The sequence below is a fragment of the Ursus americanus genome, chromosome 21 (assembly GCF_024610735.1).
Source record: "Ursus americanus isolate L20-20 chromosome 21, mUrsAme1.1.p, whole genome shotgun sequence".
NCBI lineage: Eukaryota > Metazoa > Chordata > Mammalia > Carnivora > Ursidae > Ursus > Ursus americanus.
Window position 1 is genome coordinate 19,803,315 of NC_142147.1, and position 16,434 is coordinate 19,819,748.

Consider the following 16,434-nt stretch of genomic DNA (forward strand, 5'->3'; position numbering starts at 1 on the left):
TACATGAGTGAATGTACTAAATAAATAAATAAATAAATAAATAAATAAATAAATAAATAAATAAATAAATGCACCCTGACATTATTTTGCAGTTACCTTTGCCACGTAAGCATCTGGTAAATGAGAAATATAATTCTCATCTGCACACAGCAGATCTCTTTAAAATTATTTGAATGATGGCTGACATGATTCTCTGTCCTCAAACCTCTTTTCTAGAATTTCAGTTCAACAGATAAATTTATTTCAAATATTCCTACAAAATTCTTTCCAGAGATATTCATAATCAACCCAAATAAATTCAGCCAAAACAAACAAAAAATGTAAAAAAGAACAGAAATGGTACAATAGGTGAAGGGGATTAAGAGCACATTTATCATGATGAGCACTGAGAAATGTATGGAATTGTTGAATCATCATATTGTATACCTGAAGTTAATATATGGTATATTTGTATATAATATACATAATAATGTATGTTAATCATACTTGAATAATTTTTTTAAAAAGTAAAAAAATAAATATAAACAAGTAAATAAAATAGCAATTAAAATATATTTTAAAAAGAACAGACGTGTTTCCTAAGTTGTTTTTCTACTTTATTTATGTATATATTATTATTCAGTTACTTTGTTTACAAAAATTCTAACTCTTGTTCCATGCTTTTTTATTATTTTAAAATAAACAAGTTTGCTACTCTGTTTGCACTCTCCTCAGAACTTTCTAGATAATCCTTTTAAGATACCTATAAAAGCACTTCCTAAGACCTGATCCACACCGGAAAGGAAATAAGGAGGCAGCCAATGTGACTTAGAAACAAGGGGGTATGTGGAAAATATCCTGGATGCAGGGGCAGGGGGTGGGAGAGGGAGAAACAAGGTAAATGTCTGATTGGAATCCAACTAATGATGGCAGTTCAAATGAGTGAACTTTGATGACTGGTAAGAAATTAGGTAGGTCCTAGAGAAGAACTAAGAAGAGAAAAGGAAGAAATAAACATGCAAAAAAACAAGAGTTTGAGGAAGAAAATGGAGAAGTGTAACTTCTTATTCACTTACTGTTTATGAGGCATCATTCTAGCGTTTAGATATTGAATACACACAAATGAACGTCTAAATAGCATGACTCCATCTACGCACTGCCTCATAATTTATGTCCCACAATAGGTAATTACCCCAACTGAAACAACCTTGGTATGTTTTCTCTATATTTTAAAAATGCTTTTACTGTTCCCCTCTACATTGACTGGTATTCCCTGTGTTCATTGTTTCATTCTTACTCAGCCATATTTCCTTATAGTTAAAATTTGAACTCGGGTATCACATCTCCCAGAAAATCTTGCCTGTCCAATCCCCTGTTTATGTCCAGTGTCCTATACTACGTATCTTTATGCTGCCTTAATAACCTCTGGTTCTGTTTTGTTGCACTTACTTGATCGAGTGATCTTTACAGTCACCAATGAATGATAGCTAAACAAATAAAAGTTGGACAAACGGTCCCATTTTAACTGTCACAGAAAACCTGTAAGTAGGTGTTATCCTTTGAATCTTACACACGATAACTTGTCAAATACCTAGTATCAGCGTCAGCTCCAGGATTCAAAGCCATGTCTATCATACTTAGAGTCCACACTCTTGTCACTCAGCAACATTATAATACTTTAATTAAAATATAACCTCAGAAAAGAGAAAATGGATGTTGCTTGGAAAGAGTTATACCAAAAAACAATATGCACCTGACAAAGAAAATCAGAATAACTTCTGCATTCTTGATGAGAAAAAGCAAAAGAAAGGAAATAAACATTTCTGATTGATCAGAGAAGTGAAAATACATTCTGTGCAATGAAATCTGTGTTCTTTATACATGCCAGAAAGACATTTCAGGGAAAAAAAAAATAATCCACCCAAAGTGTTATAAAGCCTTTCTTGTGCTCCTATTAATAGAACTCGTAGATGAAAGAAAAAGAGCAATGGTTTTGGATCCAGGCAAAATGAATCCATTTGTCAGCCCTGATGAACACGGCAAAACTGGTATTTTTAACAGCGTGAACTTAGCTATGTTACTTAAACTCTCCAGGCTTAGTTTCCACATCTGAAAATTGGACATCATGATATTAAGGTCATAGAACTTTTATAAGTTGTAAATTAGATCATATAAAACATCGATTCCAGTAACTGCCACATACTAAATACTCAGTTAGACATGATGATAATGATCATAATGATACTTAAGTCAGGTCTTAACTCCGTGAGCTACAATGTCCTTAGGTTAATATGTTTTGAACAATCAAATGATTATAGGGAAGACCCTAAATGATGATGAACTCATTTTAAGGCATAATGTGCATACGCAGGATGAAATTCTTATGAACAGTACTCAGGCTTATTTCTGTTTTTGTTAAGAAAGCCAGTGAGCCAGGAAGGCTTCATTTCTATCTTGACTTATCAACACTTTCTTTCCATGAAAAGGGAAATGCAAACACACAGGATGAAACCAAAATGAAAATATGGAACTAATTTATTACCATTATTAGATAGACACAGTTTTGTTCTCCACACTCTAGCATGACTCTTCTCTGGAATTAAGCAGCTGTCCTAATTGTAGCCCTAAACAGAAAGTTCTCCTTCCTTCTACACCCAAATCATACTGGCAAATAGCTACTTAAAATCTCATGAAATATCACTGTACATATGAATATAAGAGTAGAGGTAAAGGGTCAACAGGGTGGCTCAGTCAGCTAGGTGTCTGCCTTGGTCTTAGGTCATGATCTCAGGGTCCTGGGATCCAGCCCTTTGTTGGGCTCCCTGCTTAGCAGGGAGTCTGCTTCTTCTTCCTCTGCCCCTTCCCCTCCTTTCTCTCCTCCCACTCATGCTCTTTCTCTCTCAAATAAATAAAATCTTAAAAAAAAAAAAAAAGTATAGAGGTAAAGCAAAGCTAACTCTTCTTGATGTTACACCCATTTGGTTTACCTTCTTATTGATCCTCCTAACACGTGGCCCAAAAGTTGAATTCTCTGAGAAGCAAATGCTGAGACAAAGTAGGGGTCCAAAGGGTTTACTGGGGAGCCACCCTGAGGAAGCATGATTGGGAAAGAGGTGCCATCAGATTGCAAGGTGGAACCGGCAAAGTCTCTTGCAACCCAAAGAAAAAAATCTGGACCAAAGATTACCATCAGAGGAATCCCATATTGAATGGAAATAGTCAGACTTTTTATCACTGCCTTGCTCAATAATTGGATAGAAGATACATGAGGGAGTGTGATCTAGGGAAGAAAATACTGAAACAGACCCTCACAATGCTATTAGGTGAAGACTGTCAGCTTCCACACTCCATGCAAATGGACAGTAAGTCTTTTCTTGAAGAAGAATCTGAGTATCTCAACACTAGTAATGACCCAGTCTACCACTTACATAATACAATTCCAGATCTCAAAATTGACACCTGTTCTTCCGGTGGAAAAACTAGCTAATTAAGGGAAGAAATTTTGTTTTTTCTCTTCATCTCTTAAAATGATGACCATGATAATGATGATCAGTCCATTTCAAAGCACCTTCATTTGCTCTAAACTTTGTGCATCTGCCAGAGGAACTCACTGTATATTTTTTTTAAATAATGATAAGATAAAATAAATTTAAAAAAAGAAATTTAATTATTGTATGTTTAGAAGCTGAAAATTAATAAGAAAGCAATGATCACAGCATTAATCCTACTCTGACACAATTTTTGAGGTCATTCTTGAGATGGATATTCTAAGGATTAGTAAGTATGAGGAAATGAATGAAAAGTTATAGTATACTAGATATTTTAAAATAACAAATTCAAATATTCAGTGAATACAAACTACTCCAATTAAGTTGTACATTTAATCATCTTTTTACTTTTTTTAGAATAAAATATTTAAGCTTCTTTCCTAAAAAAAAAAAAAAAAAAAAAAAAAAGCAATTTTCCTCAGAAACCCACTGAAGCCTGAGGAGACCACTCAGTCATGAATTCTACTAGACAGTGAGACAAATAGCCCAACATAGTTTCATTTAATCAACTAAGCCCATTTGAGAAATGTGGGGTTGGGATCCTAAGTCAAGTTGGAGATTACACATGTCAGCAGAGTTAATGGCCTTTCTCTTTTGAGAAATTGCCATGGGGACAGAATTATATTTAAACTTGTAGTTGGGTTAAGTAAGAAAGACTTTAATTTAGCATATTCCATATTACCCAAGTGCACATTGGAATAATCAATTTATTGATCAACATTTTATTGAGCATCTATTATATATATCAGGTAGCAGGCTAGACTTAGGGCTCTCAGGGAAGTGTCAATAAATTAAAAGAATTAAGTGCCAGGATATGACTCATGTGACTCACTAATCAGTTAGCTAAGGCTCATTTACTCTCACTGCATAAAAGCTTTCCAATAAAATGCCCATGAAAGGAAGAGTGACTCAAATTTACAATAACACTGAGAGATATGCAAATTATTCAAATATATTTGAAGGAACTACCATGAGTTTCAGTGTGGAAAGATACAAATGAGAAGAAATCAGAGACTGAACAGATCCATGGCACACCAACCAGAAAACCCATCAATAAACTAATACCCTCCACCTAGCCAACACACACACACACACACACACACACACACACACACACACACTCTGCTCCCTTCCTTCTGCTTCATTATGGAAATTACTAAGCTAAATTCTGGGGGTGGAAGAGGAGTAAAGGTTGGGTGCTGCATCCTGAAATATGACGTCAGGTATATTTTGCAAATAGAGAGGGAGGAACAGGTATTGGAACAGATGTCGGAATTTTATTTTCTTATACATTCTTCAAGATAGAAAAGAACCGTGAATGATTTTCACTTATAAAGGAAAAAGAAAACCAAAACTCCTCCATTCATTCATAAATTCTATCAGGCAGAGATGTCAAGGGACACACAAGGCTATTGCTAGCCACACATCACCAATTAGAAGGACCAGAGCAAATTATTACTGAAGACCTGAAGCCCAACAAAGCCTCACATGACTTTGCCATGGAAATCTACACAAGATACCCTATAACTGAACATTTGACAAGTACATTCTAAAGACCCAGATGTTTATAAGTGAAACATAAGAGGGAGAAACATACCCTTAACTCAGTGAACAAACAACTGTGCAAGTTAAACACACATAAACAACGTTCTATTTATAAAGAGAGACATAGCTTAAAAAACAATAATTTTCCAAATAATAAAAAAGTTGAACTTCATTAGAAATTATGGAATTGCAAAATAAGAGATTTTGCACCCAGCACATAGACAAATACATATATTTTAAAGACAATAATTGTGCCTTCTTGAAGCCATTGTTCTCACAGAGCAGGAGTTTGAGGTCTTAAGGAACAGTAGATAACCCTTAAGAGGTAAAGATATGTTATATACACCACAGAGAGGCAACAGCATCTGAAAGGGGACTGAATTTTGAAAAAAAATGACATTTTCTAAAACAAAGCAACATAGGTCATAATGCTGAGAGTTGGGGCTGTGTGGCGGTGGTGGCGGTAAGGAAAGAAGTGAGCCAGGTAAACAGAAAGTGGCGTTGGAATTAAGGTTGCAGAGTTTGGATCTATCCTACAAGCGAAGGGGAACCACTAGAACCCTGGGCATTATTTTCTTGAAGTTCGGGTCAAACAGGTTTCTTTCAAATCTTGCCAGTGTGGCCTATATACAGAAATGGAAATCGAGGAGACCATGGTCAAGAGAGGTAATGGGATATACTCAAGGCCGTGCAGTGAGTTACTGATTTTATTGCCAAGGTTAAATGCATAGTATGCATTGCTACAATATGCATAATTATCTTTGAAAAGAGCTATTTCTGCCTACAAAGGCATCTGAAACAGTGCAAAAGTCTGTGGGTTTTTTTGGTATTTTATGCAAATGTATTTTTCTTTCTTTTCTCAATCTGTTCCCATCTGTCCTTTTTAAGAATACTCTGCAAAAAAATAAATAAATAAAGGCGGGGGGGGGGGAGGAAGAACAAGCACCTGGTCATTTATATCAATTATTGAGTAACACTCAGAATAACACTCAGAATGGGTTGTTTTCTACACATTTTGCAGTTATACTGTTTATCAATACTGAGTTCCTCACACATGCTCACTATGCAAAAATAAGCATTAAAGAAGTGGATCCAGCTAGAGTCTGAGACCTACAGAAACTATAGCTAGGTGGCACAGACTTGACCCTGAGAATGTAGGCTATGACAGATGGCAAAGCCTTCTCAGCTAAACACCTCTGCTAAGGTAGGCTCTGCAGCTGCGAGAGTCTGAGACCTATAGAAACTGCAGCCAGGTGGCACAGACTTGACCCTGAGAACCCAGGCCATGACAGACACAAAGCTTTCTCAGCTAAACACCCCTGCTAAGGTAGGCTCTGAAGCTCATTGATGTTTATAACTATGTATGTAGTAAAAACTGCATAGTTACTGAAGACTGGGTTAGAATTAGACCTTTCACATAGGGATGAGATAAGCCTTATATGACACAATATATGTAAAATGCCCTGCCTAGTACCTGGAAGAGGGTAGATGGCTAATAAATGTTTCCTTTCATCATTTAGAATTACTCCTTTACCCTTAGTCCCTTAAACTATGAGCTCCTTATGGGCAGGGCATTCATCTCTATCCGTGAGCTCATCACTTTACACCTTATCATTTACATTGTAATATGCTTCTTCTCAATATAACACTTTTTCTGCCTCAATTCTTTAATCTGTCAAGTCATGATGGAAAAAAAAAATTTCTCCTAGGCTTGAATTGCAGATTTCATATGATTATCTGTCAGGTGTGTGAAACACTCATAGCAAAGATTCAATAAATGTTGACCACTATATATAATACTCTAATACAGGTGCAATTTAGCACCAGAGTCAAGCACATGTTCTTAGGAGCTATACTATTAATACTAGCTGTGTAACTTTGGACAAATTATTTTAACGCTTCTGCCTCCATTCCCTGAAAAAAGGGGTTGATAATAGTACCTATCTGATAGGATTGCTGAGCTTATTAGTTAACATAAGTAAAGCACTTAGAATAATATCTGACATATAGTAAACACTGCTATTTAATGTCTGCCAATATAATAACCCTCCCTTCAGAGATGCATAAATGAGATATCAAAAGACAAACAACCCATTCTTGTCACCCCTATTGTTTCAGATGCTACAATGCAGGGGAAGAGGGGCATTTCTTTAGAGCTGGCTGCTCCAATCACCAGCTGTTCCTCTGTTAGAAAGATCTCTGGTGCAACTGCGAGGAACACATGATAACCCCAGAAGATGTTTGCCTTCTGCTGCCTCGGGCTTTTGCAACAATTCAAATCTTGCCTCTGCTTTCCCTTCCTCTTTTCCTTGTCAGCTGTCGCCTTTGGAGTCCAGGCTGAAGCCAACGTCAGTCACTTTAGCAAACTTGAGTGCTGCTGTGGGCTGTTCTTTGAACCCCTTCCAGCAAGCTCATGGTGTTCATCTGTGCGGAGAGAAGTAGTCTGCTGAAAGAATTCTCAGCACTTCAGGGCTTCCAAGCATTTCCCCGGTGTCTTTGTGCATCTCTATTTCAAATTTGTATGTCAGAAAGTTGACATTGTCTGCACAGAGAGTAAAATGTTACTTTTGGTGTGTCATGTTTCTTTAAAGGTAAAGTATTTCAAATCTTGGCACAGGGTATTTTGTCTCAGTGATACCAAAGTAGGTTTAATCCTGGTGTGTTTTTGTTTGTTTGCTTGTTTGTTTCTTTGTTTTGGCAAGACTCATCAGTATTTTCACTCTGAGAAATGTCTTAGCATTTTTCATGTCTTCAGGGAGACACACTCTCAGGTCTAGACTCTGCAGTTATGGATATGGACTGGTTATTTTAGGACTTATTGATTCATAAATTCAAAAATATTTATTCAATGCCAAATGTGGGTCAAATACTTTGTTTCTGTGCATCATTGCATCCCCCACTCTTACAGGTATTATCCATGCTCTCAAAGAGCCTACATTTCAATGGGGATAAACACAAATCAATACGGTCACAAACAACTGTGTAAGTATAAAATTAGATAAGCTAATGGACAGAAGGAACATGAACTATGAAAGCAGCAAATAAGCTCTCCTAAGCATAAGGATCATAGGAAAGACACCTCAAAGAAGTTATATTTGCACAGAAATCTGAAAACTGAGTATTAATTCACAACAGGAAAGAGAAAGTGCTCCAGGGAGAAAAGATGGATGTATAAATGTGTAAAGGCACAGTTACTGGAAGGAGCATGGTCTGTTTCAGGATCTAAAAGGTTAGTGAAAGAGAACCAAAAATGCATCTATGGAATTGACCATCACTGAGATCAAGGTTGATGCAAGGAGCCTGCCTTACTTTCCCTAATCTAGGCTAACAGAAATGACACTTTACTTCCTGTTAGGTTACCAGTTTATGCTGTGAATTCTTTAAGCAATTGAATGTTTGTGGGAGAAGAGGAGGGATTCATAAAATCATGCAAATCTTCCTACATTATTTACCTCTGTACCTCCAATTCTCCCCACCCACTACCTCCACTCTACAATAAACTGCTGCTGGCCCCGTATTCCTAAAACATATTTTATGCTATTTTCTGGATGAATGGATGCTATTTGTATTCTTATGGTGATGCTAAATTATTTCTAGTTTGGCCCCAACCAACCTTTCTTATTCTCTTGTGGTGGGGGTAGGAGAACTTTGCTTGAAATAGCTGCATTCCTTTTCCTAAAATATTCCATTTGCTGCTGACCCATGGATCTTAGGTCACAGCCCTTTATGTTTTCTTCATTCTCATTTCAGACCCTAGGTTACTATAATATAACAAAACCCCTACTGTTGCAGGAATAATAGCAAAAAGTCATTGGTCATTCTTCCAGATTGCTTAAATATTTAATTTTATATTCATACTATTTTGTTCCCATTAAATACAAGTTATTCAAATACAAGGGTCACATATTTCATTTTTTATTGGCCACAGTACCTTGTCTCACTTTTGTTGTTGTTGTTTTTCTGTTTGGAAATAAGCTGGCTAAAAATGGGGAAATTAGGGGCACCTGAGTGGCACAGCGGTCAAATGTCTGCCTTTGGCTCAGGGCGTGATCCCGGCGTTATGGGATCGAGCCCCGCATCAGGCTTCTCTGCTATGAGCCTGCTTCTTCCTCTCCCACTCCCCCTGCTTATGTTCCCTCTCTCGCTGGCTGTCTCTATCTCTGTCAAATAAATAAATAAAATCTTTTAAAAAAATGGGGAAATTAAAAAGGTCCCTGTCCTAAAAGACATGAATATTGAGAAAGTATACATCTTTAAGAGATTACGGGCAAGGTAATAAGACACTTAAAAACTCTCTATATAGTGTGTTTTCAAAAATCTAGCCCCAACTCAGTTACTAAACGTAATACATTAAAAATCATAATCTTTGAGGATTATAATCTTCCCCAGTGTCATAAGCTTTAGTTCTTGGTCATGCTTGGTCAAGGTGCAGTGCTCCCTGGAGCACTGAACAATAGATTCAACACAGCTTTTTAGAGATTTCATGGGAGGGGAATGAACACACCACACACAGAAAGTACTCATTCCATTATCTTAAACCAACCACATGCACCATTTTAATAAAGTACTTTTGACATGCAGAAGCTTAAGCAGAATCTACTTATATTTGGACTCTAGTGATCAAACTAGAAAATGAAGTATAATACTCCATTTCTACCTCCATATTTTAGACATAGACCAGGATATTTCCAACAGGTGACACTATTCTTGGAATATAAACTGCCTCAGTATTAGCAGAAGCTTTTTCTGAAGTAATCCTGATTACTTCCAGTTCCCTCGATATCTTATTGAAGTTCCCCACCAGGCCCCACTTTCATCATTTAGAGTCAAAGGACATTCAGTGCAAAAATATTTGTGAGTGCACGTGGATATATGTTCACAGCTCTTCTAACTATCATTAATATGGTGAGAAGGAAAGGTAGAATCATAGTCAGCTCAGGCTGCTATAACAAAATACCAAAGACTAGGTGGCTTAAGCAGCAGCAACGCATTTTCTCAGTTATGGAGGTTAGAAGGCCAAGATCAAGGTGTCAGCCTTGTCAGTTTCTAGTGAGAGCTCTCTTTATGGCTTGTAGATAGCAACCTTCTTGCTGGATCCTCAAATGACAGGGAAAGAGAAGGGGAATGAGTTCATTGTTGTTTTTCCTTATAGGGACACTAATTCCATCATGGGGCTCCACTCTCACAGCCTCATCTAAACTTAATTATTTCCCAACGGCCCTATATCCAAATACCATTACATGGGGAGTTAGGACTTCAACACAAGTTTGTGGGATGCCATTCAGTCCATCACAAGTAAGAATTAGGTCAGTTCCCATTTTCAGTAGATTGAATAATTATAATCTTTGGACAACTACTTTATTACTAGAAACTCCATTGAACTTTATCCCTATAATGTTTTCATTTGTATTCAGAAACTATTTTGGACTTTATGTTAATCCACAGAAAACTGTCAGTACACTAGATCTCCAGCCTGCAACCGTTGGTCAACAAATGGATATCTGATTCCTTCTTCCTGAATTTCACCTTATACAAGACCTCTGGGCTTTTATCATACTTACTATAATATGACATCTGAACACATTTCACTGAAATAGAATTGATCATATATTATTTGCTAAAAGTTACATTTGCATTGCCTAATACTTACATTTAATCCATCTTAATAACCGTAATTAGTAAAAAGAAAAAAATTACCAAATATAGGGTATAAAAAATATCAGCACTAGACCTATTCAGATAGGTGAGCGTTTTCAAGATCATTTTATCCCATGACACTTGTCCTCAGCAGGAGCTCAGTGCATGTTTGCTGATGGATGTATATCATATGACAACACCAGAGCTGATTGAAAACTGGCTCATTCCAAAGACAGCAGGGGACAATAGCAGGGGGTGAGGTGTAGGAACTATCAGCTCACTTTTGATATGCTACACTTTAAGGTGATTTTCTCCCTCACTGAATTGCCTGCTTCTTCAAACAAATTCACTAATCTCTTAAAATGAGCTGGTATAGACCATATCCTAAAACGACACTGATATACTTAATAAATATCAGTAGAATGAATACATGTACTGATATACTTAATAAATGTTGGTAGAATAAATGCATAAATGAAATTTCAGTGCTCTCCCCTTGTCCACTACCCAACACGTAAAAAGCAGTAACAATAGCAATGCTATTAGCATTTTTTTCAATTTTTTTTTTCCTCAGAAACAGATACAGGATGTATCTTCTCTAGCTATAACATGGTATTGGGCATTGGTGTCTATGAAAGGAAGAGTTTTTTTTTTTTTTTTTTTTTTTTTAAGATTTTATTTATTTATTTGACAGAGATAGAGACAGCCAGTGAGAGAGGGAACACAAGCAGGGGGAGTGGGAGAGGAAGAGCAGGCTCCCAGCAGAGGAGCCTGATGTGGGGCTCGATCCCATAACGCCGGGATCACGCCCTGAGCCGAAGGCAGACGCTTAACCGCTGTGCCACCCAGGTGCCCCTGAAAGGAAGAGTTAAATGAACAGTATAAACTAAAATTCTATTTAAATATTTATTTAAGGGGCGCCTGGGTGGCTCAGTCAGTTAAGCATCTGCCTTCAGCTCAGGCCATGATCCCAGTGTCTTAGGATTCAGCCTGTGTCAGGGTTACCTGTTTATGGGGGAATTTGCTTCTCCCTCCCTCTGCCCCACCCCCTGCTCTTGGTTGCTTGTGCTCTCTCTGTCCCTCTCTCTCTCTCAAATAAATAAAATCTTAAAAAAATAAATAAATATTTAAAAGCCAAATCATTAGCTAGTTAAAATAATAGTGTGTGATCCCAGCTGCTGATATGAATTAAGAAATTAGTATACATGCTCATGTATTCCAGTAACATTTAATGAACTTCTGTTCTATACAGGGATCTCTGCTTGGCTCCTAGATTTTAAAGACAACCTACAGACCTGGCCCACAAGATGCCATAATCTAGCTGGGAAGATAAATATCCAAACACATGCATTATAATACATATTTCTGTAATCCATTGTATGTGTGTGTGTGTGTATATATATATATATATGTATATATATACACACACACACACATACATACATACACAAGTGGTCTGTGAATCTAAAGAAAAAAACAATAGGAAAAAAAAAAAAAAAAGCAATAGAATACTGGAATGATCAACCAGGGAAACCAATTCAAATTCAACTGATGAATCAGTTCTAATGCTAATGATGGAAAGAGACTGTTAGGTGAAGTCTTTCACAAATATTTACACTTTAAAGTCTTTACTGTCATAAAACCCATTATGTTCAATTTATAATTCTAAATTTTTTGAAATAATACTAGACAAATGAGCTTAAAAAAAAATGTAGGTTCAAACATAACCCTCATCTAGCTCGCCCTAATATAAACATCTTACTTAGTCATAGCATAATTATCAAAATCAGAAGGCGAACATTGATACAATTATATGAATATATAGATATCACTATTTTGCCATAGGATACATGACCCATGTTCATCTTCTCAGTCTAATCCCTTCTCAAGTCAGGTGTTTTGACAGAATTTATCAGGAAATAGAAGATTCTATTGTGCTAGAATTTCTAGGTATAGAATGGCAATCTTGGAAATCCTAGAGAAGACAGAGAAATACAGAGAGATTCTTTTTTTTTTTTTTTAATTTTATTTATTTGAGAGACAGAGAGCATGAGAGGGGGGAGCATCAGAGGGAGAAGTAGACTACCTGCTGAGCAGGGAGCCTGATGTGGGACTCCATCCCCGGACTCCAGGATTATGACCCGAGCAGAAGGCAGTCGCTTAACCAACTGAGCACCCAGGTGCCCAATATAGAGAGATTCTTAATATTAGCATATTACAGCAGTGACTGATAAAGATTTATCCCTGAATGCTTATAGTAGTAAACAAATCACCTTTTTATTTAGACTAGAGTTTGATGTTCTGTCACATGCTGAATAAAAAATACAGGTGTATGTGACTGATAGATATACACAAATGACTTCTTTCAGATAAGAGCATGTTGTTATATGTGTATATATAATTGCTTACATAATCGCCCTTGCAAACAAAGCTCTACATAAATTATAGGAGATGAATCTGGATCTTGAGTATGCTAACTTGGCACAACCTAAGTTTTCTCTCTTTTTTTAAGATTTTATTTATTTATTTATTTATTTGACAGGGAAAGAGAGTTGGGGGAGAGCACAAGCAGGAGGAGTGGCAGGCAGAGAGAGAGGGAGAAGCAGACTCCCTGCTGAGCAAGGAGCCTGATGTGGGGCTAGATCCCAGGACCCTGGGATCATGACCTGAGCAGAAGGCAGATGCTTAACTGACTGAGCCACCCAGATGCCCCCCTCTTTTCATAAAGATATTTGTTTATTTGAGAGAAGAGAGAGAGACAGAATGAGAGAGCACAAGGGGGAGGGGGAGCAGAGGGAGAGGGAGAAGCAGGCTCCTACCTGGGCAGGGAGCCTGACATGGGACTCAATCCTAGGACCCTGAGTCAAGACCTAACCTGAAAGCAGACGCTTAACAAACTGAGCCATCCAGGCACCCCCTAAGTTTTCTCTCATGAGGAAAATCAAATCTACCTTACTGATTGAGACAGTGTGCCAAAGCACCCAGCACCAAAGCCTAGAGGATATACTAGATACTGTGCCAGGTCATCAGTGAATGACAATGCTCCTTTCTTCCATAAAATTCAGGGGGCATTCTCACTGTTGTTACCCTAAGATCATCCATTGAGAACAAGAGCCAAGAGAGGCAGAAGGAATTATATTGACTCTTCATGAATTCCTCAACTGCCCTACTCACTCACTCCTTTGGTGGAAATGGTGACTTGTAGTATGCTGGGGGATTGAAATTCTCCCTTTATATTCAGAATTTAGACAAGAAGTTTGATATAAAAACTGTCACGATTATTTTCCTGTTCTCATCTTTGAAAGTTGCAGCCAGGCTGGGAGTGTGTTTGCCAAGTTTTGCGCCTGGAGGAAAATTGTGTGGCTGATTTATAAATACATTGATGGATCCAGCTGGAACTGTCTCTTGTAATTTAATATGCAAAGAAATAATCTGAGTCATAGATGGAGACAAGCAGCTCCTTTCAGATAAGAGCGCTCTAAGTTTGGTTCTACAGAAGATTTTCAAAAGGTTTCTTCCAGAGAAGAACAAGAGATGGTCACAGAGCAAGTGGGGTCAAACTTTGTCCTTTAAAATAGCATTCAATTGACTATCCCATTCTTTGGTCCAAACATAAGCAAAGGGGCTTATGCCACCTGAATTCTTTCTTAATAGGCTTAAATCAAAGGACAGTCTATAAAATGTTTGCCAATGTTGAAAAGAAGATGGATTTTAGTTGCTGAGAAGTACAGTTTTTTTATATTCCTTTAAGTCAAATAATATGTATGTGTACTCACTATGAATAAGATAACATGCTACAGAGTGGAAGGAAAGAGAGGTTAAGAATTGCAATTGCACCCTGCCCTCAGTATAATGTTGAAGTCATAATTTAATCCATATGCATTTGAAATAGCTCTTAAGACATAATGATACCTTTATTTTTGAAGTTTATATGATAATGCTATTATTATGTCAATAGTAGCATTAATAATTTAATATTTAATAACAATGCTTTTATTAGTGTTTTCTTAATAAGAATTTAAACCATTTAAAACATATGCACACTGTTTTAACTATTGTTTATAACGAATCACTCCCAAGACTTAGTGGCTACAAATAGCAATTTGTTATTTATCTTGATTATGTAGGGTGGCTAAGAGATTTTCCACTGGTTTCACCAGGATTCATTCTTGTATTCCATGTATCTGAAGGACTGGCTGTTCTAGAAGGTTCTAGATACTCTTTCCTATGTCTGGTAATTGGCGGTGGTGCTCCTGAGGCATTTACATTCTCCTTCATGTGGTCTCTCACCTTCCAGTTGGTTGGACCAGCTTCCTCACATGGCAATCTCAGAGCAGCGCTCCAAGAGGGTACAAAGAGAAGTTCCACATCTTCTTAAGGCTCAGCCTCATAGGCAGCCAAATTTCTCTTTCATCATTTTCTATCACTCAGAGCAAGTCCTGAGGTCAAGCTGGGTTCAAAAGGTAGTAAATGATACATGGTAAACATGAGAAAGCTGAGGCTCAGAAAGGTTAAGAAATTAAATAGTAAATGGTAGAACGAAAATCCAAACCCATAGGTACTCCCAGGGCCAATGGTTGTGAGTTTTTTCACAGTGGCTCCTTGTGTGTTCCATTTGTGAAGCACTTTTACCTCCTGTGAGATAGTTGCTGTGGGTATTTTATCATTACAAAGTAAAAGTCCAGAGAAATTTGAGATTTTGTCAGAGGAAAGTTAGTAAGTAGGAGTACCATACAGAATATTGAATTTTCCCACATTCCCTCATATTTCAATGATGTCATCCATCCATCCATCCACCGGTCCATCCGTCTGTCCGTCCGTCCGTCCTTATTGCTCTGTGGAGACTGCATTGTCAAGGCATCAGACTCAATGAAGGAGGGAAATTAGGAGACTGTTGTGATGATGATGACAATGATGATGATGATGATGATGGTGATGATCAGGGTCTAGAAATGGAAATAAGTGGACTGGCTTGGCATATCACTTTGAGATAAAACTGTGAGAGACCAGAACTTTGTCCTCAGATCCATTCTTCAAGCTTGTACTGCTCTGCTTCTCATTGAGAGACTATCCCAGCAGGCATATCTCTAAGGCTTCATGGTCATCTGGATTCTCAACCAATGGGAGGCACAAGTGAGACATCCCAAAGGAAAGAAACAGAGCAGATGGTGTTTTATGTGATCCCTGTCAGCCTCCCAGCTCCATCCTCAGAGGCTGCTGTGTATCTTCCAGGGCTTCATCCCTGCTGGATGATCCCTGTTTTCTCCTACCAGCCTAAGCATGGTAGTACCTTTCTGTGTTCCTAGGTTGCCAATGGATTCTTTTCTTTGGCTTTCTGCTTATCTATCACCAATCCCATCAATTCCTGGTCAAATTCCCTTTCCTCTAAGTAAACATAACTGTTATTATTTTCCTGCTTAGATCATAGACTGATAGAGACTCCCTTTGAGTTTTCTGAAAGAAGAGAAGAATAGGGGAGGCACCATTTCAGTCCTGAATAAGTAGGTGGCTTGAGGTTCCTCTTAATAAGATTTGGAATCTGGCATGAGTGTGTAGTTGCTAATTTTCATTCTTTAAGATTCGGTTTAAATATCAACCCTCAAAAACCTTTGCCTTGAACTCTTTATGTAAAAGAGATCTTCTGGCTTGGCCCCATGCTTTTGATTTTTTATATCATTTAGCACTAAGTGAATTAATTTTATTTTTAAACTTTCTGCATAAAAAT